Here is an 18,175-nt window from a genome sequence, read left to right on the forward strand (position 1 = left end):
CAACACTGCTATGACAGCACTGGGGTTTGAATCCATGCTGCCAGGCTCAGTGTAATTTCAGTTCTAGAAGTTTTCCATGTATCTCTGATACACAAATAGAGGGAAAGATTTTTAGTACCAGTTACAAAGGTAAATATCATTATCTAACAGCTTGCCTGAAAATCCTTTGCAAATGCCAAAAGACCTCATAATATCAAGGAGCAATTTTATATAGAATAAAGTAAAAAGCAGCTCTGCATGGAAATGTTGCTGATTTACTTAAACCTGGCAGTTTTACTAAATTCAAGACATTTAGTATTTCCTGCCTTTCTTTCAGTGTAGTTGTTGAATTAATTTTAGAAAGCTGTGAAAGCAGAGGCCACAAGATATTTAAAAGCATTTTCCTTTTAAAATAAAATATATTAAAAAAGCTGCTGATATCTAGCTCTGGTGAAGAACTTTACAGGTACAGGCTCAGTTTTCATCACTTGGTTCCCAAAGGACGCTTAAATCCCTCTGTTTGTTTCTTTGGATCTCTGGCTTAAAGCACAAGACTTCTCAGTTTTCTTATGCAAGATGCCCTGGTGCCCTTACCTAGGAAGTGAGATTAGCTTTAGACAGAGGTGGTTCAAACACCCATTTCTACCTACGAAGAAAATGCCCTAAACACAGGAGGCTGCGTGAACATTGGAGCTGCTGGGAAAGGGCTATGGGAATCATGAGCATGTAGGCAAAGATACTTGCTGAGGAACTTGGGACTATTTTGTCCTTAAATATGAAAATAGAAACATTTCAGGACTGGAAACACCACACCTAGGGGACCCCTAAAACTAAATATGAATTCTTGATAATTTATGTTATACCTATCTTTCTCCTCCTCTTTCATGAACTCTGTTTCCCTTATGCCCAGTGGCACACTTGAAAACAGAGCAGGGACTTTATATCTGAAGAAATACTTAAAGGTATGAGCCTTTGGAAATACCCCAGTGTTGGTGGGACTTCGTGCATACAAGAAATGCATTTCTACAAACTCATTGTGCATGCTAAAATATTTAGTAGGCCCTTGCCACGTGGGAAGTTCATTTCAGATTTGAAAGAAAAAAAAAGCCCCATGAAGTTGGAAGGTATATCAGTAACTTTCCTTGTTAAATTCTCCCCTCCCTTTATTTTCCACCACTGCTTCACCTGGTCCTCAGCGGCACACACGCTGTAGTCAGGTCAACTCCATGAAAAATCCCAGCATCAACAATTTGATGAGGGATTGTAACAGCCCTTGAAACCCACAATGATCCTTAAAAGACATAAAACTTGCATGAGTTCAAAGCTGCTCTTTTCTGCCCTGTTGAAGTTTTGACAAGGTGGTGGAGATGGGGAGGTCCTCATCCAGCATCAGGCCCAAAGGTGAACATAACCTCAACAGGAGCCTTTGAGCAACCACAAAATATTTACAGAGCAAGATCAACAGCACTCACCCCCACGAATAGTAATCCATCATAAATTATTGCTGTAAAATGCAAAGACATTTTCCAGGGCTTGAAAATTCGTGAAAGACTTCTTTTCATCTTTGTTAAATCTTTTCTGGGAAGCCTTATGATTGTCTTGGGTCTTCTCTGCTTGGCACCACACTGGATGCAGGAACACACAAGGAAAACATGAGCCACAGGGCTCTAGATAACACACAGATGTAGATGAGATTGGCTGTGTGTTTCTGGGAATCAGATCTTACACAGAAAATATCAGGCAAGCGCCCCAGAAGCTGTCTGCAGCCAAATGCCCCCAAAGTCATTTTGACAGATACTAATCACAATAGTTCACTGTGGTGACCAGTATATTTGGGATGTCTGGTGCAGACACAGCGTTTACATCTTCTGTAGCATAATCCAGAAGAAAATCCTCGGGACTTTATCATGACTTACACAAACATCACCCAATAATTGCCCTTCCTGCCTTTTGTCTGGAACATGGGATTTCTCCTGTTTCTCTTTCCCAAGTCATGGTTTCAATGGCTTATCACTTCTAGGTTTGTAGCAAGAAAGCTAAATTGCTGAGAAAAGGGTAGACTGAGAATGCAGTTTCATTGCCAGATGCAGAGAAGGAGCCTCCAGACCCCACCACAGCTGTAGGCCGCATGACCAAGCAAGGGGTATATCCCTGCCTTTTCATTTTCTGTTGTCGTCTGACTCCTCACAAGAACAGCTATAAATGGTTTTGCTGGTGTTTTTTCAAAAAGGAAACCATAGAAAGGAATATGCAAACCTCAACTGATTTTAGTGCCTTCTTTAATGAGTACTGAATGTTCTCAGCACTCCTGGGGAAGCAGAAGGAGTGGTATATGCATCCTATTTTTAGACTCTGAAACATTACTTCCAGTGCATCCAGCAATGTGTTAGAGCTTTCCAAATGGTAGAACAGCCATAAAGCTCATTTAATTTCTCAAAGCCTATCCAAAATTTAGTAATTGTCTTCAGTTGTCTGAATTTTTACTACCTATCATTAGTCTGGGTGTGTTGAGGCTTACCATCACTTTAGCTATCCTGCCGTTGCCGACCATGTAAATGCCTTGCAATCCGCAATGTGTAAGGCTCTGATGAGATGGCAGCTGCATAAACGTGTCTCATTTCCCAGATCCAGTATGGAGGAGGTAACTGCTCCTCTGGCTGTGAAGGTTAGCTGCTCCCACTCAAACATTCTGTTTGTTTTCCACATTTGGGTGTACATGCAATTTCCATTTCCAAACAGTTCTGCATGTTCTGGAAGGACTGAATCTTTTGTGGGTATCCAGGCAGGAGTACACCCTTACACTGCAGCTCATGTGGTCATGTCAGACCCACATTCAAGTTATCTGACTTGTCCAACTGGACTGTACAGTCAGTGGAAGTTACTTTGGCATGAGACCCTGTGAGAAGATCAGAACTTGGCCCTCAGATATGAGTCTCCAAATATTTAAGCATCTTTCAACTATCTTAGCCTTCTTACTAATTCTTTAGGACTCTCTTTCCTGGCTAATCCTTTTCATTCATTTTCCATTCTTCTCCCCATGAAATCACAGAATTTGCACAAACTGGAGATGGAAATCTCCGTTTTCTCTAATAAAAGCTATTTCACATATTCTTGCATTATTCCATTATTCTAGTATTGTGGCCATTTTACAAATCATGTTTTGCTAGCTGCCACAGGAGTACATATGCTTCTCTCACCTACTAGGACCACTCAGTGCATCTCATGTATGCACATAGGCTATTTGGTATGGCTGTGACACATAGTGATGGAAAAGAGGTAAGTAGCAATGTGTGCTACACAGCCTGAAGATAATACAAAATAAATCAGGGTAGTGGAATCTAAAGCTGACTGCAAGAATTGTCACCGGAACGCTAAATAAGTGGGCAATAAGCTTGCAGGTGAAATTGAGTGCAAATAAAAACATAGGCACAAGGAGAAAATGGTCTTGGCAACGCATGCCCATCTACAGCCTCTGATTTATCCCTTACAAGCCATGGAAGAGCTCTTGATGTTAACGTGACTAGCTGCCTGAAAATATCACTCAGTGCTTGTAGACGCTCAGAAAGGAAAGTAGACTATTAGAATGTGCTGCACTAGACTACAAAATGTTTTTGTATTTGGATTTTATACCTTTTATTAGTGTAGCTAGAAAGAGTAGGCAAGTGTTCAGGCATGCAAACCCTTTTCTGCATCTCAGAAAGAGCAAGCAAAAGACAAAACATCATTATGCTGCCATATAAAAGCATTTTGAATGTATCTTCAATATCGCTTGCAGCAGTGGTCACCCCAGCTTAAAAACACAATAAATTTGAAAACTACACAGATAAGACATATGGAACAACTTCTTATGAGAGCAGAAAAATGCAGCTGAGATTCTTCAGCATGTAAAGAAAGATAAGACATGTGGCTCTGCTAGAAGCATGCACAAGAACAGGTGCTCCAGCTAAAATCAATAGGGAAAAGCAATTTAAGTTTCTCACAATAGAAGGATTGCAACCATCTAATAAAGTCACTGGGCAGTAGATTTTAAGCAGAAAACAGAAGTGTTTTTTCAGGCAATATTCAGCTGACTTGTGTGGAACTCACCGCTTTGCACTGTTCTGAAGGAGGTGAAATCCAGAACAGACGAAATCATGGGGATATGAGAAGATCAGGAATTTAGGTGCCATATTTAGAAGCCATTGGCTAGAAGAGGGAACAAAAGTCCAAATGCCCTTGTGTAGGGTGGAAATTTGGCCAATTTGTTGAATTAATTTATCCTCTGAAAGCTCTTTATATATGTAAAAGAGGGTGATCTCTTGATCAGCTGAATGGCGGCAAAGAGTTAAAACTTTCTCTGATGTGACACAAGACTTGGCAAATCTGCAAAGTGAGTTATGCCCTGCTTTAAAAACCTGCATTTGCTACACTTGCCAGATCTTTGCTCTGTGGCAAGCCAGCTGATCCTTTCTGGTTTTAGACACAAAACCCCATAATCCACGGACTAATCTTAAACAAGCACACATCCCCAGGCACCTTTCACGTTTCTCCCCTCACTGATGCCTTGCGTTCCTGCCTCCTCTCATCTGTACAGTTCAGCAGCCACCGAATTAACCACAGAGTAACTTATTTCTTGTGATCCTGGCTCTCTAGCTGCTCCTGCTCTGGCTTCAGAATTATCTCCTGGACAAATCTTGCTTTTCCAACTGTTTTTGCCGAGGGACTAACAGGTAGGAGCTTGTGACAGATACCAGCTGAGCAGGATGGCACAGGGACACCTCAAACATACATTGTTGTAGCTCATGTTTAAAAAGAGTTTTGCCCACAGAGTTCTGTCAGTCTGAGGGTTAAAGAAATTGCAAGTTCATCTGGCAGAGCCATGCCAAGAGGTGGCCTCGGAGAGACACAGCAATCTTCTTTACTGCAGATTGCCAGGAGAGCTTACTTATGTTGTTTCTCTAACTGCTATAAGCTCCACCGGGAAAATACTGGGAAAATAACTCCTTCACCAGTACAAACTGCATGAAAGAGCATTTGCTGCTGGAATTTGGACATTGGGCTGCGGCCTCTCCTGGCTATAGCTAAAGGCAAAGGGTGGATTTGGCAGGGGGGAATAGGTGCGGGAGTGAAGCAGAGCTCAGAGGGGACAGAGACCAAAGATTGGTCAGGTTAACTGCGAGAGCCAGTGCAGAGTGAACGGCTCCTCTGTCAGATTCTCCCCTCCCCAGCATCTTTGGTGCAGCTTTTATCTAAACACAGCACTGGGTAGCCCCAAGCTTGCACACGGGAACTGCCTTCACTTGGCTGCTGAAGCCCTGAAAAGTCAAAATCAAGACTCAATAATCAAGCTGGTTGTTGAGCAGGTATTCTTTATTGAACATTCAATCACTGCCACCCACGGGGCCGCTGCCCACACCAGCCCCTCCACCAGGGAGGGATGCGGGTCCTGCACCCATGGCAAGGCTGGCTGCCGGTAGTACATGGGAGGGTGAGCATTGGAGAATGAGTTAAGTGGCCTGTTGGTCTCTGCATACAGGAGGAGTGTGGGGAAATGTCAGTTCAAAAGTCTGCAAAGGGCAACAAAAGAGCAATGCCTTCATGCTACAGTTTTGCTGTGGGATTTTGTTAACTGCCCACAGGAGAGAAGCGCAAAACGCAGCCCCATAACAAGCTGTCTGCAGAACTGATTGTTTTATAATAACTGTTATCTCCTTTTACAGCACCTTTTGCAGTCTGGATAGATTTTTGTATGTGTTGTATTTGACTTAGGGATCTAAGGTGAAACACTAGAACATCTGTTGCCTGATAGGATATGACCTCATAATTCTTTTTAATATTTCCCAGACAATATCCAGGACTAATTCAAGTATTTACCTCTTTCCCAATGATAGCAGGCTTAACCAGTGGCAACACCAAGAAATTCCATGGTCTTATTCCTAATTTTAAAAGTTTGTGAGGAGAAAATGTGTGTACAGGTAAGAGAATTTGTTCCAACTTGCAATCTGAGAAAAGAAAAATTAAGAGACAAGTAGAAGTTTAAAAAATAAAGAAGAGGAAAGAGGGTGTGCCGCATCCCATGGGAACATCAGTGCAATGCCAGTCTGGAAATGAGTGTGGGAACAGGACAAACACAGATTCTGCTGAGAAATAATAAAAGGCAGCATCAAAGACAAACATAGCATGTGGGAGACCCTCATTAGAGAATACTGTTATAACATAAAAGTTATCCATCCACTGGAAGAAATTTGATGAGGGCATAGTCACAAAATTAAATTCCTTCAGCTGTACTCCATTTGGTTTACTCTTTTATTCATGAAAATTGCTTCCCATTTAAGATAGCATAGCAAACTCCTTTTCTAACAGATTAGCTTGATCTATCCTTGTCCTCAGGGCCAAGAAAATCCATCTGAAACTGAGTGTCTTTTGCCTCTCTGCTGTTTACTGACAGCGAAGTAAGATCTTGAGAGACTTTTGTGCTCTTACTCATGTCTTCACCTCTTCTCTACAGTAAGTAAGTAAAGGTGCAGAGAAGTGGCATAACTGTATCCTTGGGTATCTGGTGTGGCTGGATACCAAGGCTGGCATGTGCATGCATGTGAGAAGGTAGGGCACTGGAGAGGGTGTGAGGAAGTTAACAGCCCTTAAGACCTAATGCCTCCCTTCAGATCCATAAGGTATATTCCTTTGGGGGATGGCATGAGTTGCCTCCAGCACCTCAGGGTATCCCCCAGTGTCACAGGAGCAGCTGCCAGGGTGCTCTTCAAGGCCTCCACAAGGAAATGGCCTCACCACTGCAAGCAGTGATGGGCTTCTTGGTATTTCAGTTGGCTTGTCTTGAGAGCCCAATTTTGAGACCAGAGAATAACATCAGTATTTTATAAAAATAAGGAATAAACGTCCTCAACAATACAGATCTGAAAGGAGAGATAAAGATATCAGAGCAGCCACTCAGCAGAGGTCCCTGCAGATGAAGCACAGCTACTCTTTCTTCACCAAGCTTTACACTCCAGCAGACAGCAGGGAGGCAGCTGCACGGCTAAACGCCCTGTTCCTGAAAACTCTGCTGCCTGTGAGAGCAGGTAAATAAAATAAAGCATAGTCAGGCCTCTTGACAAATCTGTGTGTGCTTCTTGCCAAGGTCATGCTCTGCAGAGCAGAGCTTTTCCAAACATTATAATCCCTCCAAAACATTGCTAAGGAATGAGATGGGATGGGATGGGATGGGATGGGATGGGATGGGATGGGATGGGATGGGATGGGATGGGATAGAATATTTCAGTGAAAGGGACTTACAGCAATCATCTAAAATCCAACTGCCTGATCACTTCAGGGCTGACCAAAAGTTAAAGCATATTATTAAGGGCATTATCCAAACAGCTCTGAAACAGTGATGGGTGTGGGACATTGATCGCATCTCTAGGAAGCCTGCCCCAGTGTTTGACTGCTCTTCCTAATGTCACATTTGAGCCTCCCTTGATGCAGCTTTGAGACAAAAAAGAGTCAATTGCATCTCCCAGTTTGGTATTGTTAGCAAACTTGTTAATGGTGGGATGTGGGATAAGAAACAGAGCTCCAGAGGCACAATTTCTATGAGTAAAATCCTATATATGTATTTATATATTTTTATTTTTATATATCTAAAGCACCTATCACCGTATTGATAAACATTCTTTGGAACCACTCTGATGGCAGAAGTAAGAACAGGAGACAGCCTGTCAGTACCTCAGCACTGCTGCTTCCAACTGATTTAAAAACAAAAGAGTGATGTGGCCCATCCCAGCTATCCTGTCACACACTCTTTATGTTTGTGTTGGCCTGAAGGTACAGGGGTTAAAGCTTAAAGGAGAAGGTTATAGTCATGTCCAGGTAGAAGGTGAGATATATCTGTGAATCCCTTTTCCTTGTAGGATCCTACCATCACAACCTCAGCCTACTCTCAGCATATTCAGCAAACTCTGCTTCCCTTGAATCCCTTTCAGGTTCATTCTCATGGGTGAGTAGTTAGTTAACCCCAGAAGAACGTGAGGACCTGACTTGAGCACCCACTAACACAAACCCATGGAGTAAGCGTGTGCCGCAACTGAGAGACGGGACACCGCTTAATGTAAGCAAAGTGATCGGTTTATTGCACACACACAACAGCTTATATATTTTCTAGATGCGTAAGGGTTAGCGTGCTCTACATTGATTGGTTAACGTAAAACCGTCAGACAGCTTTTTACAGGTTACGGATGTGTCAGGGCTAGGGGTTATCTTCACACTGCAGCTGTAGTTACACAGTCACCACAATGGAACGTTCCTGTTTCACAATGTTTTGAGACGTCCCGTTCTTCAGGTCTCCCACAGCTTTCATCCAACCAAGGCTATCAGGCTTCCCACAGCTTTCATCCTACCAAGGCTATCAGATCTTGGTCACTCGCTCCACTGTGCAATTCCACAGCTGCAGAATCATCGCTTACTTTTCCCACATCTCCCCCCTTCTGTTGAACAATAAGAACCTTGTGAATAGAGTTAGATATCATTGTCTGTACACACTGTAAAAAGCACGGCAAACATATTAAAAACAAAATAACAAGTACTACATCTCTTGGGGTTCTAAGCTAAGTTGTGGCCTATATGGTGTCCATCCATCCCAGTTGTCTGTGGGATTGGTCATCAGGAGCTGTTGGGCCGGATCGCACAATCTTGTCCAATTATCAAGTGGCAATCCTACCAGACAGGTAGAAAAGGGGTTTTCTGGGAAGGCAGTGGCCAGACAAAGGGTATCTTGACCTGTTAGGTTGGCCAGTGTAACCCATATGTTAACCTTAGGGAAAAATGGGGGAAAAGGGTTGGCTTTCACTGCAGCCCCAAACAAAAACAAAAGGAGTATCATGATAGTAGTTTTCAAGTAGGTGGCGAAACATCCGCGTCCGGTTCTTCGTCTGGGGTCGTCATCAGTGGTTCTCTAAAGGGTTTAATGTTCCTCGCCGGGATCCACCGCGGACCACGTTCTGTGGAAACACAAGCATAACCCCTTCCCCAGGTGACAAGTGGATAAGGGCCTAAAATTTTTCCTGTTTCTAGGTCTCTTATTAAAACTGGTGCCTTTTTTGATTCTGTAAATTCTTGGCTCATATTAAAGTGTTGAACAATAGGGGGATTTTGATCCATCAAGGAACAATTTAAAAAATTAAAAACATATAATGCTTTCTGTAATCTTTCTCCTGGGGTTACCTGCTTCATTCCCCCTTTCTGTTTTTGTAAAATATTTTTTAAAGATTGGTGGGAGCGCTCAATAAGGGATTGACCGGTAGGGGAATGAGGTATTCCTGTAATGTGTGTAATGCCCCAGGTATTGAAAAAGTTTTGTATAGTAGCAGAAATATATGCAGGTCCATTGTCTGTTTTTATTTTTTGGGGTATGCCTAAAGTGGCAAAGGCTTGTAAAAAGTGGCGTTTAGCATCGCGAGCCTTCTCTCCCATATGACAGGATGCATATAAGGCTCCCGAAAAGGTGTCTATTGAGACATGTATATATTTTTGTTTTCCAAATTCTGGATAGTGTGTGACATCAGTTTGCCATAACTGTAAGGCTTGCAGTCCTCGGCGGTTAATTCCACCCGCGACTGATGGGAAAGACACTCGTTGGCAATCAGGACATGTGGCGATGATTTCTGTTGCCTGTTGTGTAGTGAGGTTGAAGGAGTGTTTTAATGCTCCGGCATTCTGGTGGAAAAAAGAATGGCTAAGCCTTGCTTGAGCAAAGAGATCTGGGAGAATTTGTGCAGTAAGGGTTAATAGGTCAGCTTGTCTATTTCCTTCAGCAATATAGCCTGGCAAGGTGGTATTGGAGCGGACATGCATAATAAAATAAGGAGTTAATCTAGAGTCCAACAGGGCAATAAGTTCCTGTAACAGATCAAAGAAAAGAGAGTTAGAAACATCTTTCAAAACAGCGGCTTCTGCGCGTTGAACTATTCCGGCAACATAGGCAGAATCAGTAATTATGTTAAGTGGTTCTGACCATTTACGAAAAACACGTACAACTGCTGCAAGTTCTACAATTTGAGGCGAGCCCGGTACTAGAGAAATGTCCGAGTTCCAGTCTTGGGTTTGTTGGTCCCACCAGATAATGACGGACTTATGAGTTTTTCCGGACCCATCCGTAAATACTGTGAAAGCTTCCAGAGGTGTCTCACTTCGCTTTGGTTTCTGTGAGAGTTGTAAGTCAAGGTGTAAGAGTTTATGAGCTGGTAGGTGAGAAGAGATTTGTCCAGAGTAGTCTGCGAGGGCCATGGCAAAGATGTCTGACCGGTGGTATAGCCACGAAAGGTAAGCCTTGACTACTGGTAGGTATATGTGTACAAAGTCAATTCCTGCCAAGGCTAGTAGTCGTTGGCGTGCTTTAAGAATCAAAGAGGCAAACATCTCATGTTGCGTAAGTATAGTTTTTGAGGGTTGGTGTGATAAAAATATCCATTCAATGATTAACAATGGGTCTTTTTGTGTAATATCCCATTGGAAAACGAGGGCGTATGGCTGTCGCGCGGGATTTAAAATTGCTAAATAAAAAGGAAGGTTTAAGTCACAATGGTGTGCCTGTCTAGACTCAATAGCCTCAGTCACCTTCGCAATAGCCATCTGAGATGGTTTATCTAATGTTCTTGGAGCACAAATGTTAGTGTCTCCTTTCAAGAGTTTAAAAAGAGGATCAAGATCAGAGTTTGTGATTCCCAATAGTGGACGAACCCAGTTTATGGTTCCCAAGAGTTTTTGCACATGATTCAAAGTGGTAATTTTTGTGTTTAGGGTAAGTGGTTGAGGTGCTACGGTTTTTGATCGTATTAGCCAGCCCAAATATTTCCATAGGGATATTGATTGAACCTTTTCAGAGGCAACACAGAATCCAGCTGCATTTACAGCTTTAATGACAAGGGCTACGGCCTTCTGCATGTCTTCTCCATGAAGTGCGGCCACAAGGATGTCATCCATATAATGGTATATTAAAATAGTAGGCATGGACCTCCTTATTGGGCTTAAAATTTTTGCTACGTACCATTGGCAAATTGTTGGACTGTTTTTCATTCCTTGCGGCAGCACTACCCAATGGAATCGGCGTAAAGGCTCTTGCACATTGACTCTTGGAATTGAAAAGGCAAATTTGGGTGCATCCTGAGGGTGCAAAGGTATGTTAAAGAAACAATCTTTTAAGTCAATCACTGTAAGATGCCAATCCCGAGGTAACATGGTTGGTGAGGGGACCCCCAGTTGGAGGGGTCCCATATCTTCCATAGCGTCATTAATTTTTCTAAGATCATGCAGTAGGCGCCACTTGCCATTTGGTTTTTTGATAACAAAAACAGGAGAATTCCAGGGACTGACCGAGGGTACCACATGACCCTTTTGTAATTGTTCCTCTACTAGGTTATTTAGAGCACGCAATTTCTCAATAGGAAGGGGCCATTGATCCACCCAAATAGGGGTATCTGTTTTCCATGTGATTTTTAGAGTGTCGCGCTCCTCAATGGCCCCCCCTAAAGATGTGTTTTTAATGTCATTTCCCATTGTGTTAGTACATCTCGTCCCCATAAAACCATTGGTATTGGTAAGACAAAGGGTTTAACTGTGGCTATGTGTCCCTCTGGGCCTTCAATAGTGACGGAGTGGAGGCTTTGTCGACTTGTGCCGGTTCCTCCCACCCCTGCAAGGGCCTGAGGGGTAGAAGTCAAGGGCCAATGTGGAGGCCATTTTGCCTGCGAGATAACTGTGACATCAGCTCCCGTAGCCAAGATACCTTGCAAAGGATATCTTTGTCCAGACTGGGTCAAAATAGCTTTGCACATGGGATGCTGGTGGGATATGTTCTGTGCCCAATAAATTGAGGGGGTGCCTGTAGACCCAAAATTGCCCGTCCTAACGGGTAATAGTTCGGCTGTGGCAGGGTCTTTTTGTGGTTCCAAAAAGGGTACCAATTGAGCAATTCGGCTACCTGCTGGAATAGTACAAGGGGGAAAAGGAGTCCAAGCCATTATTGCGATATTGCCCACTGCGTCTGCGTCCACCACTCCAGGGAGCACAAAAAGCCCCGTAAGCGTGGTAGAAGGCCTACCAACGATCAGGGCACTTTGTTTTCCCAAACTAGCGCTGTCACTAGTGGTGGGCAGCAGGTGGACCATGGAATCAAGCAATGTTACTGGGTGGGCGGTTGCCAAGTCCATTCCGGCACTGCCTGTGGTTGCTGGGCATAGACCTGTGGCATTGGCTGTGTTTGGACTCCCCCCTGTAGTGTAACTGCAATTTGCGGAATTTGTTTCTGCACGCACCGCGGATTCGCGCTCCGCGACTTGTTTCCCTGAAGGGGCTGCCCCTGGGCATTATATTTTGAGCGGCATCGATTTGCATAATGTCGCCCTTTCTGGCATCTGGGACAGATGCCTGGGGCTTGTGGCTGTGGCTGTGGCTTTGTCGGGCAGCTTTTCTTAAGGTGCCCGGGCTTTCTGCAGTTAAAGCAGGTAGGGGAGGGTCTCATAGCGGCAAAGGCGGCGGCCATAGCCTCAAATTTGTGATCCATCGTCCCTATGCGGTTGCATGCCTCAACCATTTCAATTAGAGTGGGATTTCTGTTTGGTAAAGCCTGTAAGACTCGCTTACAGTCCGCATTAGCATTCTCTACAGCTAGTTTTAAAAGTAATATTTCTCTCGCTTCCGTGTTGTCAACCTGTTTTTCTAACGCCAGTCTCAGTCTATCTATAAATTGCATATAAGACTCGCGAGGTTCCTGTATTATAGCAGTAAAGGCTTTTTGTGGTTTTTGAGTATCGGGGGTCTTTAAAAGTGCCTTTTTTGCTTCCTCGCGTACAGCTCTCAGAGCTTCCCTTGGGATATCTCTGGCTTGAGTTGCGGGGTCGGCGTGCTGCCCCGTCCCCGTTAAATGCTCCAAGGTCAATGCAGCCATATTGGGATCATTATGTCCTACATAGCTAGTCAGGAGGGTTTGTAACCCCTGTCTCCATTGAGATTCCCACAATGTGTATTGCTTGGGTGTACACAGTAATTGTGCGAGAGATTTGAGATCATGGGGTGTCATAACGTAAGTATCGAAAACAGACGATAGCATAGTAACAAAGTAGGGGGAAGATAAACCGTGCTCCGTAGCCGTACGATGCAATTCCTTAATCACAGAAAAAGACAGAGGTTCCCACTGAGCCCCGCGCCCGCACCCTTGATACACGACCTGTGCTACGATTTTTTGTGCCATTTCCAAGTCCCCTTCCCGTAACGCTTGCCGTTTTATTTTGGTCCATACGTTGTGCGGGTCAGGGGGGAACAAATCAGGTTCATCCTCCGGGTCTGTTGGACCAGGATCAAAGGGGTCGTCTTCAGGAGGGTAATTTACTAATACCCTTTTGTTTGAGGATGGCTTTGGCACTAATGAAGGGTCAGTTTCGGGGGAGGGAGGCAGTTCCGGTGGGGCTGAAGGAAGGACAGGGGAGTCGTCCCCGTCAGGGTCTTTTCCAGGCGATTGATTCGCTCTATTAGAGCGCTCTTGTTCTTTTAAAACTTCAAATATAATTCTCCACCAAGGGAGCAGTTTTTGTGCTTGGGGGTCGCCCTTTGTGGCTCTGTCCCAAAGTTTAACACCTACGGTGTCCCATATGTCCGTTGTAAAAATATTCGATGCAGTGACGGTGGGGATTTTAACTTGGACCCACTTCAACGTGCATTTAAGATCCTGACCCGAAATAGTCTTATCATGTTTGGCTAATAAGGCTTTCATAAGTTCATACACGTCTCTTTCTACGGGGGTCGAAACTTGCCCTCCCATCTTGATTACCCGCAGCTCACCTCTTTTCTTCGGGGGATTGTTTGCCGGCTCCTGCTTCCTCTCAGCAGCTCACTCTGTAGTCCTGCGGGAGTTGCGACCGGCTGCCAGATAGGCAGTTCTCCAGTTTCTTCGAATGCCAAGTCGTCCGGTCCGTTTTGGATCGAATCACGTCGGGGTCACCATTTGCCGCAACTGAGAGACGGGACACCGCTTAATGTAAGCAAAGTGATCGGTTTATTGCACACACACAACAGCTTATATATTTTCTAGATGCATAAGGGTTAGCGTGCTCTACATTGATTGGTTAACGTAAAACCGTCAGAAGGCTTTTTACAGGTTATGGATGTCGTCAGGGCTAGGGGTTATCTTCACACTGCAGCTGCAGTTACACAGTCACCACAATGGAATGTTCCTGTTTCACAATGTTTTGAGACGTCCCGTTCTTCAGGTCTCCCACAGCTTTCATCTGACCAAGGCTATCAGATCTTGGTCACTCGCTCCACTGTGCAATTCCGCAGCTGCAGAATCATCGCTTACTTTTCCCACAAGCGTGCCATACCTACGCATTGCACACACAACTCAGAGCAGCCAAGAGGCAACTGCTACTGCCCTGAGATTCTGTGTTGCTCAGCAGGTGACTTTTTGGATGCTGCCAAATTTACTTGTTTGGTTTTTAGCTGCAGTAATCACACTTGACAGCATAGGGTCTGTCTACTCAAGCTTTTGTTCTGAACTAATGACAGCAGTACAAAAGGGATTGTGTTAGTGTGGCTGATTTCTGTACCTTTACCCCACTGGCGTCAGCGGAACTCTATGGATACAGCACATGTTCTGAGCTCTGACTGAAGGTGAAACAACTCGTGAATACAAAAGCACATACACTCACTGATGATGCCCCCGCCACCCCGGCCCCAGGCCTCGGAGCTCGGAGGGCCAGCAGAAGCATGCGATGCAAAGTACCCCCACCCACTGATCTTCTCAGCCTCTGCATTTTGCTGCAGCTGATGTTAAGTTCACGAGCCACATCATGTTCCCTTCCTATATATACTGCAAAATAATGAGTACAAAATGCATTCAGGAAGAGTTTCTTCCTTCTAAGGTCTCTCCCTGGATTAGGTTAGCGGAGCTTTTAGCATTAGAGTGACTTTAATTTCTTTGCCTGAAAATTCCCTGAGGTGGGATTTGCAGAAGATTTCAGACCTGGGTTGGGCACGTGCTTAAGCTGATGCAGACAGCTGTTTAAAATCACCACATATAAGCATATCCTAAGCATGCAAATGAGAAAAGAAAACTTTGATTTCCCCACTCATTCTTTCTTTCTTGATTACACATAAGTGTTCATCAATTTGCATAGTTGCCTATTTACTATGAATAGAGCAGCCTCACAGAAATACCCAGTTGCTGTTGGACACAACACGAGTTATATTACACACTTTGGGTAAGAGATACAGGGAGGTTTGTTTGCCTGTGAATGATAGTGAAATTAGCTCACCTTAGATCTATTTAAAAGTTTCAAATTCCCATTTATTGAATCATTTTTTCAGCTTCACCCTGGCAGATTTCTTGCAAAGATATTCTGAGACATGGAGAGTTGATGAATGGCTGATGAAAAGCGCAGCCAAAGCATTTGTTTTACGGGGGCAGATCAGATTATCTTTCCCAACCAATTCAAATGATAGACATTGCTGAAGACTATTTAAAACAACTGTGCAAGAGTCATAATATCATTAATTATGCTGCAAAAACCAGGTGGTGTTTCAAATATGTAACAGTAATGATTAACTCTGAAACTTAGCATGTCTAATTTACTTCTTCGAAAGCTAATTGCAGGAGTTTCAAATATAGAACATCTGGTAAATGCAAAATCTCCATAGACAGAGGCAATTTTCCACTAACCTGACATTATAGAAACCAGCAACACAATCTTTTCCTTTTGAATACACCCTGACTCCCATTCACGCCTTTGTTACCATCATTCTCTTGATAAACTGTCGAAGTATTACTACTAAATATATCCACAACTACAAATCTACTGGGGAATGGTCAAATACTGCTTATGTGGCCCCGGTGCTGTTACTGAGGTCACCTAAGCATGAGGGAGGGTGTAACTCAGTCCTTCACCTCTACCATGACTGATGGAGTTGCTTTTGCCAGTATAACTGTGCTTTTCTTCAGGGCCATGTGAAAAAAACAGCCCTGACTTTATTTAGCACCCCCTTCACCTGCAGTGCTGCCACGCTGTGAATGTGCAGGGACCCTTTCAAGGGGACATTCACTTCAGGAACAATAAAATTTATCCAGTTGCTCTGTGTATGTTGCAGTGTTCCTGCTACCTCCTTGCTGAAGTGTGAGCTGTCACTGCTTGCCCAGGGGGCAGTGTTTTTCTGCCCATCAGCCTCAGGATGCTCTAGTCAAGGTGAGGCACACACAACCATAAGGAATCATAGAGGCTTCCCTGCACACACCCAGGAGCTTGTGTGAAGCATTCCACACTCCCTCAAGTCCCATTAAAGACAAGAGAGTTACATATGGGTTCAGCTACCACAATATTAAAACATGGCTCTCAGCTAGTTGAAACTGACTGTTCTCTGGAAGATGAAGAGTCTGGTATCAGACCAAGAATGAGTTGGTGAAAGAGACCAGGAACAGTTTTCATTCATCTCTGTGGCAGGTGCCAAGGGGTTAGTGATTCAGAAGGGACAAGGTATATTAAAAGTCATGCCTGATGACTGTAAAGCTTGGCTTCCTTCACATGTGTACCGCAATATGTATCACTTACTTTCTGATTGGTTATAAACTTGTATCAGTTCTCCATCCATGCTTTAATTAGTTCACACCATCATCTCAAGGTCCAGCTGTTAGTAATACCTCATGTTCAACACAGAGGGTCTTCTAACCATGGAGGTGGAAACCTGTCTATTCTTGCAGTCTCCGTGACACCTAACCACACCATCTCCCAGACATGGGTGCACCCTTTTCCAGGTCTTGCAAGTACATCCCACCTGGCTGGTTTCTGGGGCTGCTCAATCACAGCTAAGGCCACCTTTCCAGAATGACTAGACACTATTTTCCCTCTACATCTCACTGCCTCCCCATCACAGCACAACAGAATGAGAGGTGCTCCAAGTTATGCCCTCTCAGAGGCTGCTGTGCTGACTGCAAATAGCTGGGACACAATGAATGGCAGCCACATCCCTCTCTGCCAAACACGTGAGCCCTCAGGGTTTGGAAACATGAGACCCTGATGCTGGGACAACCACTTTCAGGGTTAACTGCCTTCCTCCACCCACCCTGCCTGCCAGTAGAGGTAGAGAGGGACTGCCCAAGCAGGTGGCTATCCTAATGACATCAGTGACAGGCAGAGATGATGCTGTGGGATTTCACTCCACGACACTGGGTAGGGGTACGTAAGGAAAGGCAAGGAGAAATGTGTAGAAATTATCCCCCGTGCTTTACCCTGAGCTCATTGTTGTCAGTGGAGACATCTTCATGTACTGTACAGGGCCAGCAGTGCTGGCAGCAATGCTGGTGACAAGAAGGGTTTGTCCCCTGTGTGATTTCAATGGACACTCTCAGAGAGCATCTGGCTGGAGGCACCCTTCATTGTAAGTGCTGCAAAAGAACCGTTGCACCTCCAGAGCGGTCAGCATAAAACTCTCTGATCTGAAGGACCTCAGCCCACTAGAAAGCAGTATTTGAAAGAAAAAGATAAAGCTGATAAGGAAAATGCCTGCCTACAGGTGTATAAGAAAAGCAGAGGTTCATGGGGAATACCCTATCTTTACTAAACCATCTGTGAAAATCAGGAAAACAAGAGGCAAGCTTTCTGAAGTGATACAGCATGGATGGGCATGACTTCAAGCACCATCAGAGGGGCCTGGGATAACCCACATTTTATGTTCAGAGCTAGAACAAGAACACTGCCAGACATGGGGGGTCCTCACCACATCACAGAAAGCTATCTGTGTTTCCCCATATCTTACGTGAGATGTCCCTCCCTTGGACTACCACTGTAACCTGGACTCCCTGTCCTCTCTACAGCAGAAAGTCTCAAGTCAGAGGAATTTGGATCTCAGCGATCCAAAGAGGACCACTGACCCTGTGCTTGGATGAGTTATTTTACCCAGATGCCTGCCTGTCATGTGCAAAGTGCTGGTTGCTGCAAGGTACAACCCAACCACCTCGTGAGCCATTACAGTAAGGCCCTCTCTGTGGAGAAGCTCCTGTGGAGTTTCAGACTGCATTTTCTTAATGAAAGTTCCTACATCACCATACACAGTTTTACTCTAATATGATGGTTGCTCATCAGCCTTGCTTGATTGAGGACTTCAGAAACTCACATTTGACACTAACTTTTCCCAAAAATACTGACACTTGGCTGAATTTCCCTTAAGGGAGTGGCTGTGACAT

The sequence above is a fragment of the Gallinula chloropus genome (genome assembly GCF_964237585.1).
Source record: "Gallinula chloropus genome assembly, chromosome: 3".
NCBI classification, from domain to species: domain Eukaryota; kingdom Metazoa; phylum Chordata; class Aves; order Gruiformes; family Rallidae; genus Gallinula; species Gallinula chloropus.